Consider the following 26,075-nt stretch of genomic DNA (forward strand, 5'->3'; position numbering starts at 1 on the left):
CAGAAAACATGAAAAACTGTGTCAAGTTCATTGCACAAAGTACAAAAAGAAGAATCTGAATATTCACATTTAAACAAAAAACTTTTGTTGGTAATGCACAATGCAAAATCCGCCACTGTAAATCACCAGACCTTTTTGGTAGGGGGTTTTTATACAGTAACCGCCATGAAGGTGATTTATTCTCCGTCAATGAGAGATGAGATCTCCATTTTGTATCTCTCCTCTCTCTTAATTGTCCAGCAAAGAAAGACTTTACACAAACGTTATATAAATTTTGCTTGTTCACAACAGAAAAAGGAAGGCTTTGTAAACCTTTAAAAGAGAGCAACAAGTTCACATTATCGTCATCATCATTCTCATGTTGGTCTACCTGTGGTGTTATATACACTTCAGGAAAAAGAACTTCTGAATAATTATTACCCGACATAAAATTGGTTATATATTCTCACAAAGACGTAGGAAAAGATGTTTTCAAATTCTTCAATATATTCCCAACAATTCTCTCTGATCTACCTCCAATCTTTATAGTTAAATGTTGTACTGAAAACCACTCTCTATCAGTCAAATCAATCAAATCTCCAACTTTAGTTACACCAACTAAACCAAAGCTAGAAAAATCAATGCTAGGCATAAAAGTATGGGAAAACCAGGGATTGTGAAAAAGTGGTTCATTAAAGCCGAAATGTTCTTTTCGCTCCGACTTAAAATAACTCCAAGCTTCAAACACAGATCCATAAAACTTGATCTTAAACATATCCTTTACAACATTAACAGAGCTCAGAAATATTTGTTTATCAAAACCGATCTTGTTTTTCTCTCGTAGAATGGCAAGACCAAAACTGATCCATGGTACAGAGTCAGAAGAGTAAAGCAGTTTTTGTGCAGTCTGTAACCTCATGGCTTTCACCTTAGAGGCTAGATGAATTAGTCCTTGACCGCCCTCAATAACTGGAAGGCACAGAACTCCTGGAGGGAGCCAATAATGGCCTCCCCAAAAAAAAGTCAACAAAGGCTTTTTGAAGTTGCAATAAGAGCTCTTTGGGAGGGTCCAACACTGTTAGACGATGCCACAGCATTGAGGCAGCTAGATTGTTCACTACTAACACTCTGCCTCTGTAAGAAAGCTGAGCTTGAATCCATTTCCATCTCTGGAGCTTGCCTGTTACTTTTTCTAGAAGTCCTACCCAATTCTTTTCCATAAACTGTTCAGTCCCAAAAAACAGTCCAAGTATCTTTACACCTTCTTTATTCCAAAGGCACTGATGTGGAAGTTGCGGTAGATTCTGATTCAACCAATGACCTAATAATAAAGTGTCTGTTTTTTCCCAATTGACACGTGCCGAAGAAGCACTCTCATAGATGTTGAGGCATGAGATTAGATGTTTAACATCATCTTCAGATCTAATGATCACTGTGATGTCGTCGGCATAAGCTGTTAGTTTAACTGATGGAGTATTCGAGAGGCAAGATGATGGAACCGTCAATCCTTGCAGCTTCTCCCTCAACATCCTCAACATTGGTTCAATGGAAATTGTGTACAAGAGGCCAGATAAACTACAACCTTGTCTCACTCCTCTATGTACAGAAAAAGGTCTTGTCAGAATTCCGTTAATTTTTAACATGCTATAAACATCTTCATACAGAAGTCTAATCCATGAAGTAAACTGCTTTCCAAAGCCAAAGCCTTCAAGTATTTTGAACAGATATTCATGGTCAACTTTATCGAAGGCCTTCTCCTGGTCCAAACAGACAAGACCAAGATCAAACTTATGTAGTTCGGTTAAATACAACATGTCCCGCACAAGAAAAAGATTGTCAAATATAGACCGCTTTGGTACACAATAGGACTGATCTTCGTGAATAATGGATGCTAAAAATTCCTTGAGACGATTTGTCAGAGCTTTAGATAATATTTTATAATCAGTTCCCAAAAGAGAAACTGGTCGCCAGTTCTTTAATAGGCCAAGATCTCCTTTCTTGGGTAAGAGAGTGATTACAGCTCTTCTGCAACTCAGGGGTAAGATTTTTGATTCAAAACTTTCACAAAATACAGCATACAGATCCTGTCCGATGAGGGACCAGAAGGCTTTGTAGAACTCAGAGGTCAAACCATCTAACCCTGGAGATTTTCCTGAGGATTGCTGCTGAACAGCCTCAGTTAGCTCGTGAAATGACAAGGCTTTGTCTAATTCAGCTTTATCTTCTTTTTTAAGATGTGGAAGTCCATCTAAAAGCTGATTTGTTGCTTCAAGGTCACAAGGTTGTGCTGTATATAAATCCTCATAAAAGAGTAAAGTTTGTACAAAAGACTTATCTTGCAATAATCTATTGTTAAAACGCCAAATATGATGGTGGGAAGTGCTCTGTTTAATGGTCATAGTTACCGCAATATAATGATGATCAGAAAATGATGTTGGCAAAATTTTACTATTAAAAAACCTTCCTCTATTATTCTTTTGAACGTAAAATCTATCAAGTCTTGCACCAGAGACTGTGTTCGAATTAATTTTCAACCATGTATATTGTCTATCTCTAGGGAAGGCTTCTCTCCAAACGTCTACAAGGTTGTGAAAACGAATAACAGTTTTGAGAGTTTCAGACGAATTGAGATTAGGTTCAACATGGTTCCGATCCATAGTATAATCAAGAGTACAATTAAAATCACCAGCTAAAATTATTATTCTATTATTTGGAATTTTTGAAATAACATTTTTTAATTTTTTGAAAAAAGAAACTCTTTCTACACCGTCATTAGGAGCATAAATGTTAATGAGAGAAAAAAATAACTCAAATAACTTAAATTCTATAATTTGCATTCTGCCAGGTATAACTTCTTCAGCTCTGCTATCTTGTACTTGTACATCTGAAGAAATAAGAACTGCTACACCGGCACTAACGTTTGAACCATGGCTAAGGAAAGTTTTACCTTTCCACTCACTTAGCCATTGCACCTGATTATTCAAATCTGTGTGTGTTTCTTGCAGAAAAACTATAGGCCTACCAGATTTTTTCCAATTAAAAAAATCAAACAAAGCACACCTTTTTTCAGCACCACGACACCCATTAACATTCAAAGATCCAAAGTTTAAGGATGCCATGATGCTGACTATTAATAAAGAGACAAAAAGCGTCCAAACACAGGCTATAAATTCTCTTCTCTCCATTTAAAAAAAAAAGAAAAAAAAGAAAAGAACATTCAAACCTTCTTTACATTACGGTTTACCGTGTTTTTTACCTTTGTTATTATTTTCTTAAGGCGATAACGCTTCCGTCTACTTAATTCCTCAACGGTTGCTTTGTTCATTGCCATTTTACATGACACCAAAAATCGCTTAAAATCAGGGAAAAACGTCTCTATTTGTGGTTTACGAGCTCCCTTAGTACTATCTAGAAAGTCACTGATTTGCTTTACTGTGTACAATCTAGCGTCAAGCGACTCCGATCTCTCAGCATCATCTACATCAGAAGGACTATCTATACTCTCAAGATCCTGATCTGAATCATTTTCAGAAATAGCATATCCTGAACTCACATTGGACATCTGGGTACAGCTTTCTTCCTCAGCTTCCTCTCTTTCGCCTTCTGTTTTATCATCTTCTATAACTGTTTGCCCTTTTTCTGATTGTTTGTCCTCTTCATTTACAATCAGAGTAGATTTTTCTACACTTGCTAGATTTACAATCTCCTCACCCGTATCCTACGTCTCTTCCTACATCAGTGTTTTCTTTAGGTGCTGTTTCAACAGCAGGAACAAGAACATTATTTTGTTCAACGTGTTGCTCAATTATTTGCGGATTAGATGACTTATCTGTTTGTTTTTTGGACATGTTTGCCTAACATGCCCGTGTTCCCCGCACGCAAAACACCGCATGTGATCCGAGCTAATGAAGATTGTATAATCTTTGCCTTCGTTTTTGAGTTTCACTGCTAAATTGAGCGGATCTTGTTGCTCATTCAATATCATGTACGTAAAGCGTCTAAAAGACATAACGTGCTTGATATTCGGATTTTTCAGACCCAGCGGAATCATTTTTATAGGTGCTGTTAATTTGCCATATCTTTCAAGAACGCTTTGAATGGTTTCGTTCTTTATGAACGGAGGAACGTTCGATAATACGATTTTCTTAGATGGACTCGATAACGGCAGTACTGGCACAAACGTATCATTAATCGTAATTCCGCGTTCAACCAAACCATCAACCATCTGGACATCGGCAAGAAAAACAACAACAGCTTTGTTCATCCTTGAAGCTGAAAAAAACTATATTTAACCCACCAACCTGTTCGCTGACTGCAACCACCACATCTTCCACAGATATTGAATCATCAGGTGTGCATTTCAAACCGTGTCTAAGAGTCAAGCGTGAGAAATCTCCGCTTGACCCCATTTATCTAGGTTTGCCGACCTCAGTCGGCGTTCAAAAATAAGTTTGTTACATAAACTAAACTCTTTAACGAAATCTTATAAAAAGAAAACGAAAAACAAGATTAAAGTAAACAAACTCTCATGTGCTCCCGAACTCTAATTCTTCCCACTACCCACAATCCCTAGCGAGAGAGAGAGAGAGAGAGAGAGAGAGAGAGAGAGAGAGAGAGAGAGAGAGAGAGAGAGAGAGAGAGAGAGAGAGAGAGAGAGAGAGAGAGAGATATTGTTCCTTATCTTTTGTCATAAATAGTATCATTAGGTAAAAGTTCATACATAGATTAGTTACAGCTATTATTTATTGGTAAATTAACCATCGACTATTCAGAAAATAAACAATAGACAAACTGGGGAAAATATTGTTCGATTATTTTGATTAATGGAAAAAATATGGTTACTGGTAAGATGATGTGAATTATGTTGTAAATAACTTCTATTGAGCCTGGCATATTCCGTTAAGTAAGGTGAGCGAGAGAGTTTTTCATGTGTTGAAGGGTGAAGTTGGCTCGATACAGTGAATGAGAGCATTCGGCAGCTGCTTTGAAAGTCATTACGGAATTGAGACAGCGCCAGGGCATTATTTACACCCTGTCAGCGAAGCACACAACACTTCCATGCATAATCACCCAGTCACAACGTCCAATGGGGCAACAGGGCATCTGAGATCAAGCCGTTGAACGTCAGCTTTGTGGGAAAGTGATCAAGTTGGCTTGACCTGCATCATTTCCCATGTGATAGAGGAGTCAGTGTGTCTGGACCCGGCCGCATCGTTGCAAAGGTCTCGTAGGAGCTCAGCTCGCTCCCATGGCAGTGGTTGGTAAAGTGAGCTTGCAACAAGTCTGGGCACTGATTCAGACTCAAATTAGAGAAACCAGGAAAACTATACATGATCCTTTTTGGCATTCGATGTGCAGCAATTCCACAAAACACACACAAAAAAAAAAAAAAAAAACCTCACTAAACACTGAGATTTAATGCCTTTTTTGTTGGGAGGGCCAGTACAGCCAGCTGTTTTGGAACATCAGCAGAGAAGGTTCCACTCCACATTTCTTCCGGTAAACAAGCGGAGCAGATGCTGTGCACAGAATCCCAAAGCACGGACCTGGTCTCACACCCCATCTGACAGAACCTCCCGCTCCACCACCCTATTCGCATTACGTCTGACTTCAATGACAGACAATGTTACGGGCTGGATGAGAACCAGCTTAGGGGTCTGCTTTTACAGTAACACAAAGCCAGAATGGCTTTTCGTTTTTGGCATTAGTTTCCATCCCCCTTACACATCTGGAGTCTGCAGATGTTAGTAGAATGTGTCAACTGCCATTCACGCACACCTTCAAAAACATTAGGAGTCAGCTCTAGTTTGGCCATCTATTTTGTCAGCTGTAAAGCAATACGTTCTCAAACAGAGCATTTACCGTCACTTACTCAAGTAGTGCTGCATGCTGTTCTAGCAGTGGGTCAGATCCAACTTTGCAGAGTGATACATCAACCTTACATCATTCTGTTAGATTAGCAGTGAGACAGGTCACTCCTGCTTACACAACATCACTGCTGACAGTTGTATGAAAACACTACGACAGGTTGCTCCAGGGCTTACTGACACGCGCTGGTTAATCATACAATCCTTAAACAACTTTGAACTCTATGTGGCACAGTACATTGACATTGTTAGAGGCAGGTGTCTCAGTCCTGGCTCACTGCCGTATGTGCTTCATATAACCAATGAAGAAATGCTTCACTTCCGCAGGATTTTACTGTGATGATTTCTTAAGTTTAAATTTCCAGACACCGATTATTGAATTTGTTCTTTTGTGAGAATTTTGTGTAGGAAACAGTATTAAAATTATTACAGTATTATTCCATTTCCCATCATGATAAAAGCTTGACTTGAAGGTGAGAAGAAATATTCAATAGCTTACAATATTAAAGCTTAATATTAATTTGATTATTTATTAAAGTTCAGCAGTAATATATTTGTTTTATAAAATTAGTAAATTTTCAGTTTACAGTAGGCTACACTAGTAACATTTGTCTTAAAGGGGTGGTTTACTGCTTTTTTTCTTTGCATGATTGTGTTTATGGGGTGCAATGTAACATGTATTCGTGGTTTTTCTTTTTTTAAAAGTCTTATTTTTCATAAATTTCACCTTTATTGTAAGCCTCTTTCTCCTCTGTCATTTGAACGACCGGTTGACTTCCTGATTCTATGAAACCACTCCCTCAGAAACAGGCAGTGGGCTCAGATTGGTTAGTTTGGGCCGGTGTGTTGTAATTGGCTAAACTGCGTAGCGCACGTTGTCCGGAACCGTCACGCCCCTTACCTTTACGGGCGTGAGTGTCATGTGCTCCGGTTAATGTAAATAATGGTGTCGATACTGCCATATCAGTTTGAGCCCGAATCAGACCCAGAAAGCGGCGATGAAGAGTCAAACAGAACCTCCGCAAACACGGCTGTTACAAAACGTTTCTGAATGGTACGTTTTTGAATTATTATTATTCTATTCTTCTATTATTACATAAGAAGTTTGATACCCTGTTATATTTGAAAATGCTACTGCTGCTTGTCAGCTTTTTGAGATACGTTTTTATCTTGATTAAACATTTAATACAAATGATTACATGAGTAATACAGTTTTTAGCAACAGTTTCTTGTGGAATCCGGCATTGAATTGTTGGAGATTCGAAGCTGTCTTCAGTGAAATGTGCCGCACAAAGAGCTAAATTACGATTGTAAACATTATCAAACATAAATTGTAGCCATTGTTGACGAACTACAGCATCCGTAGGAAGCCCGAACACAGAAGACCTAACAGCTGGATGAAAATAACACTTTCGACGGCATGGCTAGCTCTCCCCTGTAACTCTTCCTCTTCGGCAAAGCCGCAGAAATATGGCCATGCCCTTTTTTGCGTATTCCGGAGGGAGGGTTGATGCAAATGTATGGGTTAGTGATGTCTAAAACCCAGCTGTAGTCCAATCGAGTCGTTTTTGTAGGCATTTACACTTCCTGATTTTTAAAAGACGATATCTCTGCTTACATTGAACTTTCAGTGCTGCAACTTTGCAGATACTGTTCATGCACCAACAGCAACATTACACACTATTTAAAATTAAAAAAGTGATATCGCAATCAACCACCCCTTTAATCTTTGTCTAATTTTTATAACAGCAATCATAATTAATCAGTATGAAGTAAGTGTGACTGAATTTCGTAACCAAAAAATTAAGTCAAACATATATCTATTGTACTGTAAAATTAAAACTTAGCTATTGAATATTTTGGTTCTACCTTCACAAGTCAAGCTTTTATTTTGGTGGAAACTGAATAATGCTTTAATAATTTTAATGCTTTTTTCCACAGTACAAACAAAATTTTAAAAAAATTTGGTTAAAATAACAACAATCAATTGACACAATAATAATAATATAATTGTTGTTATATAATTACATTGATTGGCTCCAAAAAGCAGTGTGCATGTAAAGTGAATGCAGACACTCTAAAGACTCTAAAGTGGAATAAAACGTCTTGCGTCAACATTAAAGTCCAGGTAAACTGTGCAAGTTTTTTTGTTTGTTTGTTTTTACAATCATACAAAAAAAAAAACAGAAAAAAAACATCTGTTACAGATGCATTGTATTAAGGATCAGGTTTGAAAAGACAAGCTGTCACCTGTCCAGTCAGATGTTTCCTCTGCAGGTGCAGTTCAAGATTGGCTAGTTAAATTAACCTGGTTCATGTTGAGAATCTGTGAGATAGAAATCTAGGTGGAAACTTAAGGAGAAGAAAGGATGCCGTTGCACCAGCCACATAGGTTATCATAATAATCAACATATATATAGAAGCACACAGTGGGCTTTATGGACAGTAGACGGCAGCAACACTGCTTTCTCTGTTTCAGACAGTTGAGGAGAGGACTCGCTCCACACCACGTCATTCAGGAGTTTCCCCCACCCCCGACATCTCCCTTTTGCCTCCAAACAGTCCGTTGTTCAGGGAATTTCTTCAGATAGAACTTTGCCTAGCGCTGGCATGCAGCAGTACAAATGATTTCAAATGTGGAGCTTGTGAAGTAATGATTGGAGCTGCACACAACGCCTCTAACATTTACCAATTTTCATGTGTAGGAATTTGTTCCTGTTTATACATTCCTCTGAGGTCATGAAAACCCAAGGCTCTTGCAAAGATCTTAGACTGTTGTTAAATGTCACCAGGCTGATCATGTTTTATGCCAATCCTATTACATTTTATCCCAGTAATCGTACAAATTAGCCTACTGGATGCTAGACAGGATTAATTTTGGGGTGTCACAACAGTGCAAGTCCATATTACAGCCACCTGAGATATTGCAGAGGAGCCTATGTCAGGCATAAATGTTAATAGATTTGTACATCTGATCAAGGAGTCTCACACATTTGATGGTAATGAAAGCCGACCCAGCTGGCCACCTAGTCCAGCATCCACACACAATGAAGCTCGGCCAAACGAACCCACATCATGGTTTATAGTTTCTGCGCCAGGCAACTCGCCTTTATGGGGAAGGAAAAATCTCTCCTGGAAAACTCTGGCCTATAGCCATTATATGAAAATGAGGCAATGGTTGCCCTGAACAATACCATTCTTTCAGAGGGAAATCAGACATGTCTTGGGAACAGCAGCCTAACTATTCTTTGAGGCAACGTTGGCAGGAAGACAGGCATGGACCAATTGTACACGTTCTTTCTCATTCTTTCTGCCAACCATACAGCATCATTATCACCAATGGTTACCTCAGACTATTTCAGACTAAACCAAACAGGCTCCCGAAAACCACAGGGGTGAAAAGTAGCTCTAGTCTCTAATTAGGTAGATAGACGTACTATTGCTCAAGTATCTTCAATTGCCAACATATTCTAACTAATCAAGCAGAAAACTACTTCACCTTGTGTTTTAAGTAGAGCTGCATGATTAATCGTTAAAAGATTGCAATCTTGATTCAGACACCCACACGATCTTATTCCACTGACCCAGAAAGAGCAATGCTGCGTCCCAATTCGCATACTATCCGTCCTAAATAGTATTCGAAAATAGAATTAGTACGTCCCAAATCGTAGTATGTTGAAATGAGTGTCCCAAAGAGACCCGGATGGTCTACTATATCCGGTCAGAATCCGAAGTGCAGATCGATGCGCACTCTAACGGCTGATATTGCCCACAACCCATCGCGCATTGGACGAGGATTCGGTTAGAACTACAAACACGAATGAAAAGTGTTCAAAAACTACAGACATGGAGGACGCGCGAGTCCGACGGTTATGTAGAGAGGTTTAGATAAAGGGGTCGTTTGAGTGATTAATTATCCGTATCTAACCTGATGAAAATGTATTTATTCAATGTTGTCCACATTATATTGCATCTGCAGCAGCATTGTGAACTTTTGCAAAGATACGTTTAGCCATTAACTTTTAAATGCATTATTATATTCAAATTCCAAACACATGAGGAGGAGAGTCTCCGCATGAAAGACCCATGACTGGCAGATGAACGTGCGACAACAATTCTCTCCGAAATGGTAAGAAGTTATATTAGATTGAATGGAGGATTTTAACTGTGACGAGATGATTGACAGGGCAGCGACAGATCTGTCCGTTAAAGATGACGAAGTAGTATGTCCCAAAGCTTGCCTACTCTTTTGCTACACACTCAAAAGTATGTACTTTTTCTTCACAAAAAGAGTACATACTTTTAGGGCGTAGTATAAGTAGGCGAATTGGGACGCAGCACAAGTCTTTTCAACCACACAGTATCGTACAAATATTCAAATTATCACAGAAGGACTGGGATAAAAGTTTAAAGTTTGAATGTAAACGGGATGCACCAATATGACAAATTTGGCCAATACCGATAACCAATAATTATTTATATTTGAAAGCCAATAACCGGTATATTGGCCGATAAATCTAAATTCACATTTTTATATATTTTTTGAGAGCCTGATTGCAAAAACAAAATTCTCACAATTAAAAAGTCATGTCCCAACCACACAATTATAATGTTCTCATTATAATTTAATTTTAATTGAACTAAATTTTCTTTTTTGAAGTTCATATTTCAAGCACTTCAAAATCATCATGGTGAACGGTGCATATCTGAAGTGTCTCAGCTGAAGGAAATAATCAATTTTTTATCGGCTTTAATATATCGGCCAAATTTTCTTATCGGGCCGATAACGTCAACATTAAAAATGAACATATATCGGCCGATGCCGATATGGTGGCCGATATATCGTGCATCCCTAATATAAACTGATGCCATTAATTAAGATCAGGGGGATTTTGATTGGCTGCTTATGTTTTTATCATTCATCAGCTGGAAAAAAATAATAATTTTGAAAGTGATTCCAGTGATTTCATTCCTCTATTTTGTTATTATTATAGTCATGGTGTGGACTTCCCTATTCTCATAAAATTAGAACGACTTTAAAACTTGGTAATTATTGTTATAGTTATCGTCCTTGGTGTGAACAGGACTTTAGCTTTGAACAGACCTGAATTAAATTTATATGTGCGCAACACCCACATTAAAGGTGCTATATGTATTTTTTAGCGGCCTCTATCGGTTATGTTTTAGATTGCAACCAATTTTTACAAGAGCGCTCGTGCTCGAACACAAGAGCGAGCACTCATGGTACCGGCCACATTGAGACTTTCAACACACCGAAGAAAGCATCACACAACATGCTAGAAACTCATGTAAACTCCCACTGCAACGTTACAATAATAGGCTACTTTTATCAGCTTGACGTTGAACTAATGCTCCACGCTCGTACCATGATAACGTTACATTTGTGGTGTTATCTAGCATAATGCATTTCCCTGGCTATTCGTGTATCTTTCACAATCAGCAATGTCAACATAGGTGAATGTATAATATGACAGCGAAAACGGTTAGTGAACTAGACTGAACAATTTCAGTGTAACAGTACATCGTAGGAAGTAACATTATTGTACTGAACGTGTCTGGAAATGTGTATTATAAACAATATGATAGTAGTGGGATGAGTGACGTTAGACAGTAGATCTAGTACATAAAATAAAAGTTACATCCTAAAGCACCTACTTTTTGTTATCCTGGAAGTCTTTTGTAGCCTATTCATTTCATGTCTCATATATGTTGTAGTTTACCTTGCTATTTCATTACAGTTTACCATTATTTCAGCATATCTGAAAACTTGTAATTTATCACAATAAAAATAGCGGAGGTCTCTCCATAATTCAAACGCTCTGCCGATGTTGATCCGTGTTTTCGTCCTAAGTCGATCCGATTCACGTTTGGCCTGACGAGCTTCAGCAGATACATTTTTGTTTTGTTTTTTATATTTATGTGGAGTTTGTGTTGGAGTCTGTGCTGTGCTGGAGGCAGGTCATTTTTTGGTGTTATCAGACTCCATGTCGTCAGCTGCAGTGCCGTCGCATAGACTGTATAAAAGGAGAGAGGCTCGGGAGCGCGCATGCACGTCACATCCGATGGATTTCGCAGAAAATCCGACCCGGAGACTTCACATAGAAATAGGAATACTGGCCTTCAGAGGTAATCGCAAAACCCGACAAGTGGATCATTATAATGTGTGATTACAACCCCTTCACACACAGGCAATAAAAAAAGGATTCATTTTAGAAGAAAAGTTACATATAGCACCTTTAAGTAATTTAATGAATAATCAAGAACAATTAAAATCTTTGTTTGTCCACTTTACCATATTTATTCAATTAACTTTGAAAGATTCTGTCCCGTCACATTTAGCAAGCTACCACTGAAAAAAAAAAAAACTTATCTGATTGTTTGTGTCTCAAGTGCTGTTACTCAAAGACAAGTTGCCAAGTTTAAACCATTTTCAAAAGAAATAAAAGAAGAGAAAATACCAAGTTAAAGCCACAAGATGAGGAACTAGTACTAGAAACGTCCCATATGAGAGGTCACTGGTCAGATTTATGCAAGCGAAGGTTTCCGAGTCAGGAAGGACAGGAACTCTATAGAGATATTTTAATAGAAAATGGTTCAAAAGATGAAACATCAGTCTATCTTTCAGCAGCAATGAGAGCAAAGCAGCTTGACACTGCCAAAGAGAAAGAGAAAACTCATCCAACCATCTGGATGTGGACTAGGCAGAAATCCAGGAGGCAGTAAAATTCATTCCAAGTCCCTGACCGACGTACGACTGCCACGTAGCTGTTAGCGCAGGAGGACAGAGAGGAGGAGAGAGCCCGCCTTATTCCTGCAGAAACACTTTCCCACAGAGCAACATAAGCACATCTGCCTGTCTGCCTACACAGCACACTGATATTGAACTGCAATATCACAGTTTTGATGTAATACGACAATGTGATAATGATCACTTGGAGAGGTTCATAATAATAGAATGTGGCTATGGGCGTCAGACATTTTCACAAGTCTCTGACTTGTGTTTTAGTTTAAGTCTCACATCTTGTGGGGTCCAAGCCTCAAATCCTTTCGTTATATTTTTATACACATTTATAAACATTTTATAAAAATTGTCAAAGATTAATTTTGTTATTTATTTACAAGTCAATTGTTTACAGTGTTGTTATTGTTAACTAAAACCTTTATAAAGTGTTGTTAATTGAAATGTAGCTGAAAAACATTAAATATTAGAAGATTAAATTAAAATAGGAAATGTTGCCTTAGCGACTAACTGAAATAAAATAAATGAAAGCTTCAAGTAATAAAATGTAATTCATTTTTAAAAAAACAAAATTGACAAAATCACATTATAAAATTATAATTTAATAATAAAAATACTTTAATAACTGAAAATTACTATTAATAAAACACTAAAATGTAAACAAACAAGGTAAAATTTATAAAATAAAAATAAATATAAAATAATAAGTCCTTTAATATAAATGCTTTGCAACTTAAAGGGATAGTTCACCTAAATATGAAAATTCTGTCATCATTTACTCACCCTTATGTTGTTCCAAACCTGTATGACTGACTGCGAAACACAAAAGATGATATTCTAAAAAAAAATGTCTGTCAATACAATGAAAGTAAAAGAGGTCCATTGTTATTTTGTTTTGGACCACATTGACTTTCATTGTATGGACAAAAACAGTCTTCAAAATATCCTCTTTTGTTTTCCAAAGACAACTAAAAGACATTCAGGTTTGGAGCAATATGAGGGTGAGACAGAAGTGATGACAGAAATTTAATTTTCAGCTGAACTATCCCTTTAACTGTGACGTCTCAGACTCAAGTTTCCATTAATGCTGCTCTGAAGGAATAACCCCTTATTATAACCACATTTAAAGGAAAGAATACTGTTCAGTGTGTGACATTAAAGAATGAAGTTTGAAAGATTTCTACAGTGGCTCTTGTAGTGGGTTGGTCTAGACTTGGTGACTCAGTCTATCCACAAACAGGAAAAAACAGTAATGTCTAAAATACCTTCAATATGCACCTCGCTACTAAGAGTGTAAACAGCCAGGTCACACACAGCTCGCAGATCTCAGCTCTCCTGAGCTTTTTTTTTTTTTTTTTGGCACACTGAACTTGTGTTTAGACCAAGCTGAGAGGAAGCAGCCTAACTCCCACAAACACATGAAAATGACTCACTCCATACTCATGGCTGTGCTTCAAGATTTTTCCTTCTCTTTTCCTTGGTACTTAGAAAAAGAGTTCAGATCAGTGAGGAGGATCAGTGCATGTATCCACAGCTGTCAGAACATTCACGATATGCAGTTATAATTAGGGATGCACGAAATAGGATTTTGGCCGATATTCGATATGCCGATATTTTCAGACTAATTTTGCCCGATGCCGATACCGATATATTTGTGTGTTTTTTTTAAGTGCAAAAAAGCTTATTAAAGCTTCTATTAAAGTTCTCAGTCAAGAGCAGTGAGTGATTTCCTCTTTGTGTTTTGTTGTTTTATTAACATTAACGAGATAGTTCTCCCCAAAATTTAAATTGTCATCATTTACTCTCTCAAGTTTCTTTCTTCTGTTGAAATTATAAAAGTTATTTGGAAGAATGTGGCTAACCAAACAGTTGCTGTACTTCAGTGACTTCCATAGTATATTTAAGCACAAGAAAGAAATGAATACAGGTTTGGAACAACATTAGAGTGAGTAAATAATGACAGAATTTTTATTTCTGGGTGCAGTATCTCTTTAAGGACAAGCGGCAGCATATTATACTGTCTCTTTAAGAACTGCACGTGACGCGTCTAATATACACGCATTTGACAAGCAGATTTTCTCTGTTTGCTTTCTCTTTAGACATAACCAACTTTGTTTATGTAAACCGTGTGTGTATTTGACAGTATCAGCGCAATAAGACTCGAAAGATTAGTCCAGTATATGCAGGCGCTGTGACAGGCTTTTAGTTCCTGTGAGCGTCGGGTGTAACGCGCTCAGAAAAGCGGATGTTAGAACAGCGCATCAGCACGTGAATGATATGTTTACCTAGCAAGACTTTGACGCACATGCAAATAATGAACTTTTGTGAATTGCGGTGTCCCGTGACGGTGAGTGTAACTCTACCTCTGCGTTTACATGTGATGTGATGTGAATGTACGTCGCGTTGTACAGTATGTTGAGATGAAGGCGCCAGAATTGAACTGATAGAATGCACGATACTATGATTTTTCTTCAAAAGCAGATCGTGGAGACATTTTAATCGTCCACGATCAAAAACCGTGAGACGCACACCCCTAGTTGGAAGTTTAAGTTGCTGGCGCTCATGCTTCGTTCGCGTCACGTGCGCATAGGAAACACGCCACCCTATCGGCAAGGCTCTTCGGCAGAAATATTCATATACCGATGTTGTCCCGATATCATCGTGCATCCCTAGTTATAATCAAGCTACAGTGCGTTTTTACATAGTCGGGCAACAGTCTTCCTCTGTCTGTCCAAGTTTATGAACAAATGCGTTATTGAATATTAAAAATAATATGCTGTACGCACCTCAGTTTTTCATAGAAAGGAAATCTGTATCCATTGACAGCTCTAGCGAAGGTACTAAGTGTGAAGGTTGGGATTGCACTCACACATTTGATTTGATTTGATAAACTTTATTAATCCCCAAGGGGAAATTTTAATGTCACAGCAGCACCACACGGTAATAATAATAATAATAATAATAAATAAAAGACATTCACAACAACAACCATTATTTACCAGTATCAGTTCAAGGCATTATGATTACATACCAAATGGTTCTATAATATAATCTATCACCTTGTATAGCACTGATTGTACAGTCTAATAGCAGTTGGTAAAAAGGACTTTCTAAATCACTCCTTGTGAGAGCGGGGATGAATAAGTCTTGTGCTAAATGTACTCACTAGGGCTCAAATTGTTTCATGAAGGGGGTGACAATTATGATTCATTATAGAGACCAATTTATCAATAATTCTATCGTGCACAATCTTTTCAATTGTGGGTAACACACTGCCTACAACAGAACCTGCCTTTTTTATGAGCTTGTTTCATTTGTTCTTCTCCTTTTCCAACAATCCCCCTCCCCAACAAGTGACAGCAAACAAGATCACAGATGATAGTGATGCCACAGAGTCATAGAAGGTCTTAAGTACTGTAGTACCAGTGGCGGGCCGTGCATTTCACACCTAGGCCTTCTGTCCTACCTGAATTAATAACTTTTAATAGTGTAGCAGTGCAAAGACTCTATAATTGTTGTTTTTATTTTGCACCGGCAGTTATTGGGTTAATGCGGTGAGTTTGGAAAAGGCCGGTAGAGAGAAACGAGCGCGTGAGTTCGGCTGGTGCGTTTGTGTACAGTTGTTCTTGCGTTCCGATTATAAGTTCAGAAACGGAGCCTCCCTTATCTTGTCGTTCAATGGTTACAATAGTATGGATGTTTGAAAAAAAATTAAGTTTCGATCATAAATTTAAAAAAAAAATTAAGAAGAAAATCATCAGTGAATCAGTGTCTGCTCGACAGAAGCACCGCATAACCTGACGATGTGTACCGCTGTCCCATGCTCTCACACAGAGTTTTGAACGAAAGCAATGAGATCAGCGGGACTTTTGCCTTCAAAATCATTCGTGGCATAACTTACATTAGTCAGTTTTTACCCGGACAGATCGAATAGAGTTCTGTGACTCTGCGTTAAGCTCAGGCTGAATAAGGGATTTTTTCCGGTAGGTTTGAACCTGCTGGGGGTCGAGGAGGGAAAGAAACATTAATTTGTGTGTTGAAAAACTAATAAATCTACAGGAATATATTTTTGTTTGCAGTTCGCTACAGATGCGGATAGCCTACTGACAACCGGTAATAGTACGCGCTCTGAGCATCCAATCAAAGAACGTGAAAATGCTGACGTTATTGTATGCCTGCTAGATGGCCCCGCTGCAGTCGAATCGAAATCTGATTGGCTGATTAAATCTGACTGCTTATCTGATTGGTTAAAGCAACGGTTTCATTGCCATTCATTGTAAGCTACAGGCGCCCGCACTGTCGATTCTGAAGGCCTGAAGGCAGATTTCTTTGACCCTGGCAACGCATGATGGCTGAAATATGATTGGATAAAAGCGCTAAAATAAACATACACTACTGGAAGCAGCGCAACCAAGAGAAAAGCTATAAAATTAAGAGAATGAACTATTGGGAATAATTTAATACTCATTCATGGAAAAAATATATTAAAGTGCAAGTCAGTGATTCTGATAGTGTTTAGGCCAGCAGAGAAGGCCTTGCTGGCCCTGACGGCCCACCACTGTGTAGTACCCAACATATTCTAAAGGATCTCAGTCGTCTTAACAGATAAATACGACTTTGACCCTTCTTCTAGGCTTGTATCATATTATCAGACCAATCAACCTTGTTATTCAAGTATACACCCAGGTACTTATATGATGTTACAGTCTCAATTTCTGACCCCCGTATGTTTACTAATACAACTTGCTGAGGATATCTACTAAAATCAACCACAATTTCCTTAGTCTTACTAGCATTTAGCCTAAGACCGTTTCTCTCACACCAATCCACAAAACTCTTTAATAGCTCCCAATATTCACCCTCACAATGGTCTGTTTATACATCCAACAACTGCTGAGTCATCAGAAAATGTCTTAGGGTGACAGGTTTCAGAATTGTACTGGAAGTCTGATGTATAAATAGTAAACAAAAATGGGGCTAAAACAGTTCCTTGAGGTACTCCAATACTGCACTTCACTACTTGAGATACACAGTCATGCATCCTCACATACTGTGGTCTATTAGAGAGATAGTCAGTTAACCAATTGACCATACACTGATGTACTCCAACATTTTCCAACTTACTTCTAAGTAGTGTAGGCTGTATAGCCTTAAATGCACAAATAACTAATTCTGACTGACTGTGTCATCCGGAGTCTCTAAATGACTTAATGATTTGTGTAAGAGATAAATAATTGCATCATCTACCCAACACCATCTTTATAGGCAAACTGTAGTTAATCCTCAGCAGCGCACATTACATGCTTAACATGGTTTCCAAACCTCTCTCACATTCTTTTGTTGTAATATTTGCTCCATTTTTAAACTTACAGCACTCTTTGCGCTTTCTAATTTTAACTTGTGCCATTTTTAAGCAGCTTTTTCCTCAAGGAAACACATCCATCTGTCGCTTCCCGGTAAACGAAAATAAAACTCTGAGAATCAAACATATTAGAATATGGGCTAGACGTTTTACCATTACAGTAAAGGATTTTCAAAACAGCAACTCATAAACCAAGTTTCCCCACACAATCCTCCAGACAAGGTTGCACATCAATGCGGAAGTGGGCAGTTTCGTCCCAGAGTCCAGATTTGGATGGACATTTTATAGTCCTGGAATGCTGAATGAGTCAACACTTTGGTATGGCTGAATCCTATGCCCAAGCCAACATTCAGGGCTCCCCCAACCCCCAGCCGAATGGGGTGTGATGAATTCAGTCGAAGGAAGACACAGGGAATGGGGGGGGGGGGGTTTGAAATTGGGGGACAGATTTTGCTCATTTGTCCCACATGGCTGAGCGTGCTCAAAGGGGGCAGCTCAGTTTAAACAAACATAACCACTTCCTCCTCGCTGCACACAAAGCCTTTAAACAGAAACCCGTCCGTCGCTCCTCACTGGGTCATTTGGGGGAAAGAACAGCTAGCCGCCAAAACACAGCCGGCTCTGTGTGGCTCAGCGTCTGCAGACACCCTCGAAAAACACAAACATGGTCCTGCTTCTCAACTCCACCTCTCACACAAGACTGTCACAGTAGACTCAGCATCTGTATAGGGAACATATCTGGTCATTTGCTTACGGACAAGAGCCTAGACAACTGTCAGTCACTGAGAGAAAGGTATCAACTATTCTATTCTATCTATAACTATTCTTCTAAGCATATTACAAATTATGTGGATTTTACCATCAACCTGCCAGGGACTAGATGAAAAATAGCCTGTATGGCTAAATCTTGCACATTTACATGATGGACTTGAGTGCTCATGTTAATTAATGTCCATTGTCCCTATTAAAATAAATTCAAATTCAAATTAGGGATGCATGATGTACCATAATTAGCCGCTATTATTAGAGGTTTTTATTTTTTTTAATCGGTGGATGTTAAAAGTATAGTAAATAAATTTTATTCAAATGAATAAAAATGTAAAACAACGTCATTCTATTTAACAATATTTGTATATAATGTAAAAAATAGTACACTCATCATACTGTAATTCTATTACCAATGTGCAATATATCAATGAGCAATATAATATTTAAAAAGTACCAAAATACCTCTCAGTATATATATTTTAAAAAATCTTAATCGTGTAATAGAGCTGTTAGTGAATGTAAAAGGTCAAAGGTCAAAGATAAATGGAGTTTTTGTTTCCTAAAAGAAATATCTTAAATATCTTTTTTAATTATTTTAAGTGCAATGTTCCAAGTAAAAATGATATATTTTTAAATATATTTGATATATTCAGAAATAAATATGTTTATGTAAATACAGCATATTTTAGTATTTTAATTTTATTTATTTAAACAATACAGAATTTTATCAGTCATTTATCGGTTAATTATCAGCCATAACATCACAATAATTATCGGACATAAGTTTAATATCTGTACGATAATGAGTGAATATACCAAACAAGCAAACATACAGTATATTTAACAATAAATAATTAAATAAATAATAACATTGACTTAATGTGAGAAATGCGAGAAAAATAAAATCACTGCTAAATTCCGCAGTCCCTAACAGGAATGTTAAGGAGCAGCCTTTGTTCACCCTGTGTTTACTCTGGAATGCTCTAGAAAGTGAAAGTTCAACATTGACACATTCCTCCAGTGCCACCTGGGATGCCACTGCCCTCGCAGCAATGGCTGCCATTCCCATGACCTCTCGGTTTACTTTATTTTCGTATTTTGGTAACTTCACACATCCAAAACATGGCTATTGAACAAAGAGAGATGAGCGGTACTAATCCAAAAGAATAATATGAATTAGCTGGAAAAATTCCCCAGGCTGAAACAAATCTGGGCAGTAAGAATGGATAGCCCCCCCGTCCATCCCTCCTTGCTCTCAGAGGTCAAAGGGTGAAATTCCTCATCTTCCATCAGGCCTCCAGATTTCACACACTATAAAGGGGAGTGCTTGAGGAGGGGGATGGGTTAACAAGACCTGGTGAGATGGAGGGAGTGCGGAAGGTGTTGGTCTAAGGTCCTGCTGGTAGGGGGGTGGGCATAGGAAAACAGGAAGTCTGGGACTACAAATATATGCACAGTGACACTGCTGACATGTGTTAAAGCAGGGTATAGCTTGAGAGGTGATCGGATAGAGCATACGTACACTGTAAGAGGCCATTGGGTGAATTACAACAGACTGATGGGGCAATAAATGCACCAATATAGATGCAGCATCTGATGCCAGGCTCTCATTGCTCATGCACGGCGGCTAAAACAGTCTCCAGTCAAATAAAAGCGTCATTAATGAGCTGCTGTCGCATCTGAAGTTTCCATCGTCCAGCTAACAACGGCCATCTCTGCACTCTGAATGCTAATGCAAGCACGAACATACACCATTGGCCACCTGACCAAACACTGAGTGTTTTTCCGCTCTGCTTTTAGCTAAATGTGCAGACCTGGCCATTTGAATAATGCATTGGCATGACAGAGTGGATGCATGTCAGTGACATGGAGTGAGTAGCAGCATCTCACTCTCTCCACCAACTGCAAAAAAAGAGATCCACAAAGCTACATTCTTGCATTCCGAAACAGCTAAAAAATAATGCAATGGACTGAAGCAGTTTCAATGCGCTTTTACAACTAAAAAAGCTTTTATTTTAAAGTGATTTTTAATGTTATCGTATCTGCCTTATTAGGAAAATAGGTCAATGTATTATAAAACATGTTTTGTAATCAGTATCGGATAAATGATCTAACTTCAGTCAACTGATCAGTAATTGGCTTAAGAATATAAATATAATAATAATAATTCATATAAATATTAATATTTATCATTATTTATAATTTTATCATCATTCCTATTAAAATCCTGTCATCATTTACTCATGCTAATGTCATTTCAAATGTCTAACTGTTTAGTGTGGTCACATTAGCGAAATTTCAGCAAAATTTTGCAGGCAAAAAAGGTCCATTATCTATTGTCAATAGCACAGTGATGTATAAAGCACAGCTCGCACAAAAGTCACTTTCAAAACAGGCAGCTTTTTGTCAATCAGCGTGGCGAATTCATGAGACCAACTTGAAAATGATCAAAATCTGCATGGGGAACTTTTTCACCCTCACACGGATTTCTATTGGAATGTCTGGATTGTGCCTGCGAAATTTCACCAAGCAGTAGAAAACCTGACTACACCTTAAGGCCTTGTCTTTAGCCAGCTGAAAACATCAGCGCTCTTGTAAAAAAGCCTTGCTGCGGGTGCTTAAAAGAGCTATGGCAGCGCAACGTTTTCTTTCAGTTACAGAATAAATATCAGAGGAACTGTTACTAGTATCTGATTTCGCAAATAGTTTGTTTCTGAATATTTTTTTTTTTGACAATGTAACGTACTTGCTCTGCCACTCATTTTGGATGAAGAAAGATATGTGCTTGTTGTCATTTGTTAGCATTGTACAAGCAGAATGTGATGGTTGGTCGGTCGCTGTGGTATTTGCCCCATTCCTCCGCAATGATTGGACGGCTGGGTAAAAAGTGACAGTGATGACATTTAACCCAAAATTGAACATTCTTCAATTCTCGGCGACCAGAAAAAAAACAACATGGCGCTCCCATTGAAAACAATTGGAAAAATACACTAGCCTCTGGAAAAAAAGGCTTTACTGGACACATGACCTAAAGGTCCAAAACAGCATTGGACCTTGCTTGGATAAAGTCATACAGGTTTGGTAAAAGATGAGGGTGAGTAAATGATGACACATTTTTCTCTTTTGGGTGAACCATTTAAAAGTGCAACACGTGGCAGGACATGTACAAAAAAATTTTTTAAATATTGCACACAGTGGTAAAACTAAAGCACAAGACGCTGTCAACATGTTAGACTAAAGATATCAAATCTAAAATTGACATGAACTAGTCAATACTTTTCAACTCTAGTTGGTTGTTGCATGAGATCCAAAATAAAGCAGCGTAAGAAGGTATGTTCTGGCATCCAGCAGCTTGTCGCTTGCAATGCTGGTAAAGTGATGGGTGTGCAGTTAGGTGGAGAGGCGACTGTCTCGAGAGACGGTGGGAAAGGGAGTTGAAAGGCCTCTTTTATCTTCATCTAAATCAACTGTCAACAAGACAGTGTAAATCACCAAGAAGACATAAAAGCCTACATGCAAACATAGCAGCACTGTGCCAAACAAACATGCATCACATTCACCAGGATAAGATGCTAGAGTGCAAATGAGACGTGCGAGAGCCGACAGCGAGAGAAAAAAACCTATAGTGATACTGTTATGCAGAACACTACTTTTAGCTCCTCTGAATGCCACTATATGTGGCCGTGGTGGGCTGATTCAAGATGAGCAGCATGATCCTGATTCACGGACCAGCTGACAGCCACATCATCACTGCATGGATATTTCTCATCCACTTATGGTTAAAGCACAGATACGAACTTGTTCTGTCTTGCTTAACAGTTGGAGAGACGCTGGATTTCTCTGCCTAATGAGGTCAAGGGGAAAAGAGTCAAATGAAAAAATGATGTGACTTTGCTGACCAAAACCATTAATGCATTTCCGCTCATCATTTACTCTTTTTTTTCCAAAACAATGCAGATGAATGCCATTGAATTCACTGGATGTTACAGGAAAAAAAAGAATAAAATAATGAGGCATTGCTAGAACTATCGAAACCTACACAAGATGGAATAAATCGATTTTTACAACATCTACTGAGCAATAAGTGTGACTAAGAGATGTGAAGTTGTTTCAAAGGGCACCATTAAGAGAAAATCAGGAAATGTCCTCAAGAAAGTGGACTCTCCGCTGCAATTAGGAACAATCACAACAGATTTTATCACGCTGCACTGCGTAACATCAGCACACATCAAAGCTCGGAGCTGCTCCCAGAATGATGGAGACCTGTAGGGGGAGGGGATGGGTAGTATTTGACTTGTCCCTGGGGAAACAGCCCTCCAGCTCAACAGGTACAACCCCATGAGCTCAAAGGAAGAGCACATTCCTGTAGCTATGCCCAATCAGGAATTTGAACTCCCCATGCCAGCTCTCTCCATGCGCAGCACCTAAACTGACCAAACAAAGGCTACTGAAGCCAATCCATCAGATATCGACCAAACATTTATAAAGCTACTTTGTTTTGAAAGCATCTCAATTATGTGCTGCGCGCAGGGTGCATGAAAAACTACAGCTCTACTGTTATTTTCTCTGCACATTTTCCTAGTTAGTGCATGCATTTGAAGAATGATTATCAACCTTTGAGAACCTTGAAAAATTGTCAGCGTTGTGTGCATTTGACAAAATCTCCAATGGGGAAAAAAGTAAATAAAATGAAGGATTGCAAGTAGCAGGACCTAAAACAAGCAGGTGGGAACATATTCATTGCAAGTAGGGATTGTGTGTATCATTCTATTGGAAGAAAGTGGGGGGAGGGGGGTCAGTCCACACAGACCATGCAGAGAAAGTGACAAATATAATGCATATAGTGTATTTTACCCATATGCAATTGTTTCATATAACTCATTTTAAATCCTCTTGTGGCCCCCCCTTGGAAGTTTGACGACTGGGCCCCGGCCCCTGGTTGAGAACCACTGATTTGTAGACAGTCAAATAATAAGGAGCTGAGGAATGCAACATCTTATTTTCCTGCAGATATTTAGATTTCATGATCCAGTGCAATAATTTGAATTTTCAAAAGTTATGAAATCCCTCACTCAGCTGGAGAATGCAAACCTGACGTCATTTTCTGCAGATCACATTTCTCCTCTCACAGATATTGGGCTTCTTTCTCTCCAATAAGCCCTCTGGATCCAGGCAGGAGTAGACCTCATGGTACAAACTATCTTGAAGCGTCATTTCAGTGCCCAGCAATATTATCCAAGAGATTAAAAGCGACCGTCTATTTTTTCCAGAGCTGCTAATTAGTGCGCTTTAATTCCCAGCAAGAAAGAGCAACTAGTATACCTACTTCTGACGTTTGGAAAACGATGCACGGCGTTGCATTAAACCAAACCAAACCAATAAAAGAAAGAAAAACAGAAACAAGTATCGAGAAGTCGAGATACTTTCTGCACAATATATGACAGGACAAGGACAACAGCAGCTAATGTTTTCCTCCATGAACAGGCACAGCTGTTGAAGAATAGGCTGTCTGGAATACTAGGGCATGATGGAGTTGACCACCTTCACTTCATCCATCATTCATTTTCCTTAAATCTTTGCCAAATATTATACGACATCATTCCAACAACTGACTGTTTTGCAACACTGTAATCGCTACGGAAAGACACCTGGAAAGACAGCGAAATTCAGCATCTCTACTATTTCACCTAAACATTTGGTATATCACTCCAAAACTCACGGATATAACAAAATACTTTTTAAGAAAGCTAAAGTGTAACTCTTTTGTAGCGTTTAAGTAACAGTACGCGCTAAATAAAAAAAAATCCAAAGTTGGAATTCAACGACGAAGACGTCAAACTACGAATTTTCTCGTAAATTTCGCGAATCATTAAAGTTGCACGACGGGTTTTGAGCATCTTCGGGTAAACAACGGAGAATCCATGCAATACAGCCTGTTTTCTTGCGGAATAATGAAGTTTTCCGTCGCATCTCCTTGTTGGCCAACTAACCCAGACTCCCGGCGTCACCGCCATCCAGACACAAAAATGCACGCAACTTTCCGTTATAAACATATTTCATCGTTTAATTGGGAAAAAGCACACACACGCGAACTGTAGCCAAATATAGAGCTAGTAAGCGATAAGAAAAACTTACCTCGCTGCAATAAAATGATGTTGAAAGAAACTCCAGAGCTCCACTTTCACCCCAGACACAACTTTGGCAATCCTTGCTCCCTCCAGTCTGCTCCACCAGCGCAGCGTTCAGTCAGGGGGAGATTCCGCGGCCATGTCAATTATGTCCCACAGCACATGTGAGCTTAATCCTGCCCCCTTTACCGTAAGCAACCATATAAACGAACTTCAGAGCCGAAGGGAACGATTCAAAGACCACCAGACACATGCACATGACACAGCAACACGACACAATCACTAATGCTTTGGTTCATGTTTGGTTCAATAGTCCAAATCAGATTATAGGTGTTTTTTTATGATTTTTTAAAAGATTACATATTGATCAATAGGCAATGACAACAAATTGGTTCATTTTCTGATTTACATTTTAAAATACATAGCATTGTAAAAAAAAAAAAGTTGGTTTAACTGGTTGCCTTATAATGTTGAGTTCATTGAAATTAATATTTTGAGTTAATATAATGAAGGATATGTGTTTATTCAACAGAAACTAGAAATAGTATGTTATCTGAACCACACAAATTATCTAAGCTGATTTGACAAAAGAAAAATGTGTGATAACAAATAAAAATCTTTTTTTTTTTTTACAGTGATAGGATAAATAACTTTCAAGGAGACACGTGGACAATAATTTGGCAACTCAATTCTTACATTAATGTCATTGTAAAAGATTACTACTTTCGAACAAAAAAAATGTACTACTTAGCTAGAAAACTATTATAGCTCACTAATAGTCTTAGTATTTTTTTTATGTGTTCGTGGATACTATAATAATATTACTGATTAGATTTTTTTATAAAAAACACGTAAAGAAACACTTACATGTTGTTTTGTTGTCAAAATAATACAATATTATTCTTATGTGTGTGACTATGTGATCATAATATGTCACTGATTTTTTTCTTGTAATTCCTAAAAAAAAAAGTAATTCAACACTGAGTAAGGTATAGTTGGTTTTTATTGCTGTTTCCTGTGTTTATGCAACACTTTACAATAAGGTTCCATTTGTTAATATTATCTACATAAGGAAGATTTAACAATGAAAAATTCTAAAGCATTTTTTTTATTCTTTTTTTTAATGCATTATTAAAATCAAAAGATGTATCAGTTAATATTACTTAATGGACCTGAGCTACAATAGACAGTTATTTTTATGAACTACCGAT

The 26,075-nt window shown here is 38.1% G+C and overlaps 1 protein-coding gene across 1 annotated transcript in view; it reads right to left on the reverse strand.

The window, feature by feature from the left end:
• The window catches only part of fndc3ba (fibronectin type III domain containing 3Ba), a 159,499-nt gene extending 134,469 nt beyond the window's left edge, over positions 1-25,030 (reverse strand). The window contains exon 1 of the mRNA XM_056235538.1: positions 24,872-25,030. The gene's annotated coding sequence lies outside the window, so the exon portion shown is untranslated. The remainder of the gene's footprint in view (positions 1-24,871) is intronic.
• Between the last annotated feature and the right edge of the window lie 1,045 nt (positions 25,031-26,075).

Source organism: Rhinichthys klamathensis, unplaced genomic scaffold (genome assembly GCF_029890125.1).
Source record: "Rhinichthys klamathensis goyatoka isolate OS25496 unplaced genomic scaffold, OSU_Roscu_1.1 h1tg000422l_1, whole genome shotgun sequence".
Lineage (NCBI taxonomy): Eukaryota > Metazoa > Chordata > Actinopteri > Cypriniformes > Leuciscidae > Rhinichthys > Rhinichthys klamathensis.